Here is a 9490-nt window from a genome sequence, read left to right as displayed (position 1 = left end):
AGTGATGATTGTTGCATGTTTGTTCTATGTATCTCTGAGCATGGTTGTTGTAGTAGTTACTCCACCATAAAAAATCATGCAATTCTCCTGCTAGCTCTGAACCCTTTTTTAAATTTTCACATAAGAAAAACAATTGTTGATATAATCCTTTCTGGTACAGATCTTCTCTGAGGGTCTAAAGCCATATTGGATGGCCTAGTATAATTTTCAGGCTTATCTTTGGCAAGAAAGTCTTTCCACCAGTGTTATTGTTCATACCTACGCTTTGGACAATCTAATGTGAAGACTAAAACTAAGAGTATTGGAATGATGCATTCCAACATCAATTCTCATCTATGGAACCTACCTTATCAAACAGTCTTGGTATCCCTATAGCAACACACAAGTCGTACTCAAATATAGGATTTGGGATTGTCAATTGCAATGGAGCAAATCTCACCTTCTAGAGCACACATAAAATGTATTCACTACTAGGGTTCAAATGAGCTCCATATTGTTAAAAGAACTCACTTGGCGAGCAAGAGTGAAATCTACCACAAAAGGAATAAATTGGTGTCTTCCAGAATTGGTTGTGGCTTCATTGAAAGCACTGTATCTTTCATTATCACTAAGGCATGGAGACTAGACATGTTTAGGGGAGGGTTGTTGAATTTCTTCCACTTTTATTAGTAGTGCATATGTTAAAATTGGCAACTAGGGCCAAACTCCACATGGGTCATCTTATTCATGATAGATGATATTTTTCTTGGATTTCTCTCTCCGAGAGGTGTAGGATTGATCTACAGATTATCCGATTCCGACATGTAAAAATGGGGATATGAATTTATTTGTATTATTGACAAATTGTTAAGGTTGGCCAATGAGAAAAACAAGAATTTTAACCCCCAACTCATCCTCAACATTGCATATTAAAGGAGGAGACATAAATTCATCATTTCATCATCTCATCTCATCACATCTCTCTCTCCTCACTTGACAAGGTACGCAAATTTAGCAGCTTTCTCTCACACGTGCGAAGGAAGGAGGACATTTTCTATTGACTACATTGACCAACATTTACTAGTGTTAACCAAGCTGTAGGGAGGCTTTCTAGGGATGTGTTGACAAGCGCTGACTGCAGATTTGAGTGAGGAAATTATGTTTGGGTAGGCCGCAATTCTAGGCACAAATTCCAAGGCCATTTGACCCCTGTGTTGATCAGTGTTCACTATCCTAGGGCTGGTCACAGGGTTGAATTCTGTTCATCATATTTGACTGGACATTTTCAGACTGTTTTGGACTATTTTGGTTCGTTGTTGGGGGTTGAAGTTGACTGGGTTTGACCGAGCTACTTAGAAGAAGAATTATACCTTGTTTGACGAACATTGACTTTTCTAGTTAGGGCTTTTCTACTGTTGTCATAAATTATCAGATTTGTAAATTTGTATTATCTCTCTCTACTGAATTGTTTAAGAATATAAGAAGAATTGATCAAGGATTTTCTAACATTGGGGTTTGTCCCTAGCCAGTGCCACATCTTGTGTCCTCTTGTCTTGGCTTGTCTTATACTTTTGAAGTTAATGTTCTATCTTCATCTTACTATCATGCTCATGTGATTGCTAAACTAGATATTGATATCAGGCTAATAAAGAAATTGAAGTAAATTTCTCTTAAGCATAGAACATAGCAAAAATTAACAGCATGCTTCAACAACCAATGGACATGTTCTCCTTTAGGGAGTTCATGAGAACCTCGGGATATTTTCATTGACCCATGAAAATGAATTTAATATCCACCAATCACATAATTCTCAGCACTTTATCAAAGGCAATGCCTTCACCCTCTATTCTTGATCACTAAGAAAACAAGGCCACATCGAGCTCTGAATGCTTTTAATCTTAAGACTCTATGACTACCAAGCATAGCCAAAATCTAGGTATCTGGACATGATTAGGTGAAAATCTACTCTATTGATGACTGTTGCATGTTTGTTCTATGTATCTATGAGCATGGTTGTTGTAGTGGTTACTCCACCATAAAAAATCTTGCAATTCTCTTGCTAGCTTTGAACCCTTTTTTAAATTTTCGCATAAGAAAAACAATTGCTGATATAATCCTTTCTGGTATAGATCTGCACTGAGGGTCTAAAGCCATATTGGATGGCCAAGTATAATTTGCAGGCTTATCTTTGGAAAGAAAGTCTTGCCACCAGTGTTATTGTTCATACCTATGCTTTGGACAATCTGATGTGAAGACTAAAACTAAGAGTATTGGAATGATGCATTCCAACATTAATTCTCGTTTGTGGAACCTACCTTATCAAATAGTCTTGGTACCCCTATAGTATCACACATGTTGTACTCAAATATAGGATTTGGGATTGTCAATTGAAATGGAGCAGATCTCACCTTCTAGAGCACACAAAAAATGTATTCACTGCTAGGGTTCAAATGAGCTCCATACTGTTAAAAGAACTCACTTGGTAGGAAAGAGTGAAATCTACCACAAAAGTCATAAATTGGTGTCTTCCAAGATTGGTTATGGCTTCATTGAAAGCATTGTATCTTTCATTATCACTGAGGCATGGAGATTAGACATGTTCAGGGGAGGGTTGTTGACTTTCTTCCACTTTTATTAGTAGTCCCTTCTTCAACAACCAATAGACATGTGCTCCTTTAGGGAGTTCATGAGAACCTCAGGATCTTGTCATTGTCCCATGAAAATGACTTCAATATCCACCAATCACATAATTATTAGCACTTTATCAAAGGAAATTCCCTCACCCTCTATGCTTGATCACTATAGCAAACAAGGCCACATTGAGCTCTGAGTGCTTTTAATCTGGAGACTCTCTGACTACTAGGCTGAGCCAAAATCTGGGTATTTGGACATCATTAGGTGCAAATCTACTCTAGTGATGACTGTTGCATGTTTGTTCTATGTATCTCTGAGCATGGATTTTGTAGTGGTTACTCCACCATAAAAACTCATGCAATTCTCTTGCTAGCTCTGAACCCTTTTTTAAATTTTCGTATAAGAAAAACAATTGTTGATACAATCCTTTCTGGTATAGATCTACTCTAAGAGTCTGAAGCCATATTGGATGGCCGAGTATAATTTGCAGGCTTATCTTTGGCAAGAAAGTATTGCCACCAGTGCTATTGTTCATACATATGCTTTGGACAATCTGATGTGAAGACTGAAACTAAGAGTATTGGAATGATGCATTCCACCATCAATTCTCGTTTGTGGAACCTACCTTATCAAACAGTGTTGGTATCCCTTTAGCAACACACAAGTCATACTCAAATATAGGATTTGGGATTGTCAATTGCAATGGAGCAGATCTCACCTTCTAGAGCACACAGAAAATGTATTCATTGCTAGGGTCCAGACAAGCACAAAAGTCATAAGTTGGTGTCTTCTAGGACTAGTTGTGGCTTCATTGAAAGCAGTGTATCTTTCATTAACACTGAGGCATTGAGACTAGACACATTTAGGGGAGGGTTGTTTACTTTCTTCCACTTTTATTAGTAGTGCCTGCTTCAACAACCAATGGACATGTGCTCCTTTAGGGGGTTCATGAGAACCTCACGATCTTGTCATTGACCCATGAAAATACTTCAATATCCACCAATCACATAATTCTCAGCACTTTATCAAAGGCAATTCCCTCACCCTCTATGCTTGATCACTATAGCAAACAAGGCCACATTGAGCTCTGAGTGATTTTAATCTGGAGAATTTCTGACTACCAGGTTGAGCCAAAATCTAGGTATTTGGACAATCATTAGGTGCAAATATACTCTAGTGATGATTTTTGTGTGTTTTTCTATGTATCTCTGAGCATGATTGTTGTAGTGGTTACTCCATAGAAAATCCTGCAATTCTCCTGCTAGCTCTGAACCCTTTTTTAAATTTTCGCATAAGAAAAACAATTGCTTATATAATCCTTTCTGGTACATATCTGTTCTGAGGGTCTGAAGCCATATTGGATGGACGAGTATAATTTGGAGGCTTATCTTTGGCAAGAAAGTCTTGCCACCAGTGCTATTGTTCATACCTATGCTTTGGACAATCTTATGTGAAGACTAAAACTAAGAGTATTGGAATGATGCATTCCACCATAAATTCTCATTTGTGTAACCTACCTTATCAAACAATATTGGTATCCCTTTCACAACACACAAGTCATACTCAAATATAGGATTTTGGATTTGCAATTGCAATGGAGCATATCTCACCTTCTAGAGCACACAAAAAATGTATTCATTGATAGGGTTCAAACGAGATCCATAATGTTACAAGAACTCACTTGGTAGGAAAGAGTGAAATCTACCACAAAATTCATAAATTGGTGTCTTCCATGACTGGTTGTGGCTTCATTGAAAGCACTGTATCTTTCATTATCACTGAGGCATGGAAGGCTTTGAACCAACTTTGATGTGGTCCTCCATATGTTCCACTCAACTTCATCCTGGCGTAGTGATAAGAGCACATGGTCAACACTACTCCTCGCCACATTGTTTTCCTAAAGGGATTGTATGCGTACTGCTACAGACTTATTTTGAATATCATCAACATTTGTTTTCATCCTTCTTAAACCAAGGAACAAATGACCAATCATGGAAATATCCACAAGGATGTTCAGATTTGTCAACAGGAAAATCTCAAGCTCTCTCATTGCTCCAATTGCACAAATAATCATACAAGTTTGATGACCCTTAGGTAAACTATCATCTTTTGTTTTTTGTTTTTTCTAGAAATGAGAAATTGAATGAAAGGCATATGTTCATTTCACTGTTGGAAAAAACTCCCTTTCATTTTCCTGTTGTGTGACTAAATTTCATAGAAAAATCCTCTAGGAGCAAATAATATTGTTTTTCTATACACCCACACCAATATTATCTATACCATCAAGTGATTTTCCATAGACATCAAATTGGCAAACATCAATTTTCCTTATGGCTAGTTCACCCTTGCTCGATCCATCATTCTTTCGGATAATGGAAAAATCCCTGGGATACAACAATGGCTCCAAAACATTATGTATTTGATTTGAATGGCTATGATGGAATTTTTTGTTTGTGTCCCATGTGGTTTTAGCACACTATCATCATAATCAATAGGAAAAGACAGTCCATAAAAAATCAATGGGTGATAAGTGAATTTTGTATCCTTGGGAAACCATTTGAATGCCATCTTTTTGGTAATCTTTTAACAAGATGTTGTTCATTGCCAAGAAAACCACTTTTGTTCATGTTTCCATCATTTTCATATAGAGGAATAGCCATAATGGGAGAGATGCAAAAGCCAGTTTCCATTGTGACAAGAGACCCGAATTCCTTTTCTTTCTGGTGGTAATTATCAAAATTTTGTGATCCCTAAAAACAAATTCATGTGACCTTCCCCTATTCTACTAAGAATGAAATTCCAAGTGAGTATCATTCCAATTGGGCCTGTTATACTTACTCCCTAGCCAACCAGGATGGTAGCGATTTTCCCTTCCAATTTCATAAGTTTGTTCAAATTCTATCTCATAAGTGCTGGAAAACTTATGATCCTCTGCATTCATATTTTTCTCAAACTTGGAATCTTGTTTTGCTTTTAATGCAAAGTGAAACAAAGAGTTGGACATCCTTGTCATCATAGGATGAGATTGGTAAATCATTTGTAGCAATGGTGGATGGTGGCTCATTTACAACCAAAGTGGCCTAGTTCATAGGGAAGGTATCAAGAACCTCATAGTTAAAAGTATTCTCTTCACAAGTATATGCAATGCTTAGGGAAATCTTTTCTGATGTGACCTCTGTTGTGGGAATAAATTTGTTCCCTCTCCAATTACTATCATTGTCAAACTGCAGAGCATTGTCTTGTTCAATTTTAGCACATGTCTCATTACCATCACAGAGAAATAAAGTTCCCTTGCTACTTAGCTCTAATTCTGAGTGAAAATGCTGTGTTATGAGCTTTGGGAAGGCTGTATGGTTGAAAATATTATCATATACAAAGTAGTCCACTCCTTTAGATCCAGGAAAGACTTTGGATTGAGAAACATAACCACTATTTTCTTGAGCTTGATTAAGGTGGTTGATCTATCTGTCTTCAGAATTATTCTTTACAACTTGATCACACTTATTATCATTCTCTTCTTGGGAAGATTTTGGTTCTGCTGTAGGGATGATCTGATCACAAAACTCACAATCTATATCAGTGCTGGAACCAGAAGACAGAGGCTGACCTAGAGTGTCTTCTTTGTTAATAGCTTCATAATTCTCAAGAATGCAGTAAACTTGTATGATATTTTGGTCATTGGAGCGACAGTCTGGGGACAAAAGTGCTATCATCAAATGATTTCCCTTGTAGGGGGGCTCTATATCAATGGATGTAACCCCACTCCTTTCCTGGATAGAAGAATCTCTAGCACGATCATCAATATTCAGTTTTTTGACGAAATCAAGACTCATTGCGATGCCATGAGTGCTCTTGGGAAATTTTCATCCTTCCTTATCTGTGTCATTGTGACTATTATCTTCACAAATGCATTATCAGACTGATTTTCTTCCATAGGAAAATGATCAAGTCATGCCCCTTCAATGTGATTCTCAGCCACCAGCCCAATGTGTTTTTTTTCTCTGCAATTCTCATATCATGACAAGGGTCATCATTGAAAAACATGAAGAAAAAGAATTTCCATGAATTAGACACACAGACTTATTTAAATAACATGATTTAGAGGCTATCTCTCTACAAAACTACATGATGGCTCTCTTATTTGTGTTTCATGTTCTGCTACAGAACTACTGCCATAACCCTTAGTGGAATAAATCATAAGAATGTCATCTTCAGTTTTATCACACCATTTTCTTCACCTTCAAATTCTGCCCAGAGAAAATTAGGGTGGCCTTTTAGCCCCTGAAACTTCTACAAACTTCTGACTTATCGATGGGAAACTCATGATCTTCCCTTTTTGCAGTAATCAACTTTTTTTTGTCAACAATATCTTCTTCCGGGTCTCCCCATTTGTCCTTCGCTATGTCAAGTTTCAGTAGCTTTTTGGACAAGATTATACATTGATCACTATTCACGGGGTCCTGGAAAAGGTTTATCTCTGCCTTTCTATTGCCATATTTTTTTCCACGACTGAACATAGTGAATTAAATGCTTCAAATGCTTCAGCGAGTTTTTGGGAAACCAAATCCATGGGATTGCTATGATAATTTTTCATAATGACATCAAATATTTTCCTTATTTCATCATGAAGATTGAGCAACAAGTCCCCATCAGAGTTTTTGATAACTATTCACAGTACCTGCTATCTTCTTCAATGGCATCTTCAACAAGTTAAAGACAATCTTCTTCTTGTAAGGCCACCATCAAATTTTAATAAGTATCTTCATACCTTGAAATCTTGGACCCCAATTCTTGAGAAAAAATTCAAATAAATCTGTTATAGAAGATATACTTTACCGTGTGCAACAATACATGAAGTTTAAACCAGTCCCTTTATGGCGCCAATGAATAAGTGAATAATTTCATCAGGTTGTCTTCATGAATTGCATCTACTACTGAGGTTTATTTCAAAGGTCATACAATATGAGGGATGGCTGAAAAAGGGTAACCATCAAATTTTGGACAATCTTCAACCAATCCACATTATAGTGGTTTGGGTACCTTGGGATACTCTTGCCACCAATTAGCCTTATATATCTCATGACATTCCCAAGGAGCCATGTTTCATCAATATGGGAGCTTAAATTGATAATAATGCAATTCTGTAACTTTTCATAATGAGTAGCAAATGTGAGCTATCAATGTCTTCAAAATGATGTGTCTCTCACCTCACAAGCACAATCTTCAAAATCTTTAAAGAAGAAGGTCTTCGTTCTTCCAATGGGTCACCAATATGAGCACAAATTTTCAAAAATGAATCCTCATCCAATGTTGTATCTTTTCTATAAATGTCTTTTAGGAAATGGTCTTTATCTTCGGCAACAATACCAAAATATTATTACGCAAACTTATACCTCTTAAGATAAAGTTCAAAAGTTGAAGTGTAGTTTGAGTGCAGCTAAAAGGGAGGCCATTGTCTAGTGTCACCCCACCAACCCTCTTTTTCACTTTATATTGGCTCTCCTTCGGCTCAAGGGGGTCGTCCCTAGATTAAGATTTCTTGGTTTTAAGGTAATTATTTTCAAGGTGATATGAAGACTAAATCTAACAAAATGGTTCTAAAAGAGTATTAGATTGTGGAATTTGATGGAAGGACTAGAGACCACTCTCTTTCCTTTCGGAAAATGGGCTCAACTAAGTACCCCCTTGGAAAAAAGTAAGTGGATCTAGGGTTGATAGGAGTCACCAATATGAACAAAATTCTTCAAGAATGAATCCTCATCCAATGTTGTAGTTTTTTATAGATGTCTTTCAGGAAATGGAGTTTATCCTTGGAAATAATGGCAAAATGTTATTACACAAACTCTTACCTCTTGAGATAAAGTCCAAAAGTTAAAGTGTGGTTGGAGTGCAACTAAAAGGGAGGCCATTGTCACCTCACCAAACCTCTTATTCACTTCAAGCTGGCTCTCCTCCCCCTCAAGGTGGGGGGGGGGTGGGCGCTTCCCTAGGTTAATATTGCTCGGTTTTAAGGAAATGAGTTTCAAGGTGATATGAAGAGTAAAGCTAGCAAAATGGTTCTGAAAGGGTTTTAGATTTTGGAATTCGATGGAAGGACCAAAGACCAGTCTCTTTCCACTGGGAAAATGGGGTCAACTAAGGACTCCCTTGGGAGAAAGTAAGTGGATCTATGGCTTAAAAAAAAATTCTCCACCTGTGTTGGACCAAAGAGAGAAGTGACAACATGAATCACAATTTTCCAAAAGATTCCAAGAGCAAAGCATTCTGGGAGATAATTTTATATAATATGTATTTTAATGTGGGAGTAGGTTTTCTCACAAGGTTTCTCACAACATCTGTAATTCCATGAGCTATACAAGGTTTTCTCATAGCAGAGAGGAGATTTTTCATAACAAAAAAATGATTTCTCATCATTATGGTAGAGTGAATTCACAAAAGGCAGGCTTTTGAGTGCTTTTTTGGAAATGCTAAATATATTAGTTCAGAGATCAACTCAGCACATCATGGCGCAAAAGAATTACATCACATGAAAAAGAAGAGTCCCAAGAAAAAAAAAAGGCCAAAAAGGAAAGCATTTTTGGGCTTCAGGGCATACCTTTATATAAAATTCTACAACAAGGTTACCAAACTCACCCCAGACAATGACTCATTTAGGCCAAGGAGTGAGAAAGGACTTGGACTCAAGAAAACCTCAAAAGTTGACTCAGGAAATTAAAAAATAAAAAATACACCAAAGTTCAGGATAAAGGGGATATTTTTCATAATATGAAAATCTACAAGGTGCATATAATACAAATTTCTATTAATTCCTTATTTCAGAGTACATAGATGATAACACATGCTACAAAACGTCATAGATTTTAGGCAAATTGACATG

This window comes from Pinus tabuliformis, chromosome 6 (assembly GCF_031772625.1).
Source record: "Pinus tabuliformis cultivar Carrire ecotype Pingquan chromosome 6, CPIR1, whole genome shotgun sequence".
In the NCBI taxonomy this organism is placed as follows: Eukaryota; Viridiplantae; Streptophyta; class Pinopsida; order Pinales; family Pinaceae; genus Pinus; species Pinus tabuliformis.
This window is presented reverse-complemented; position numbering follows the sequence as displayed.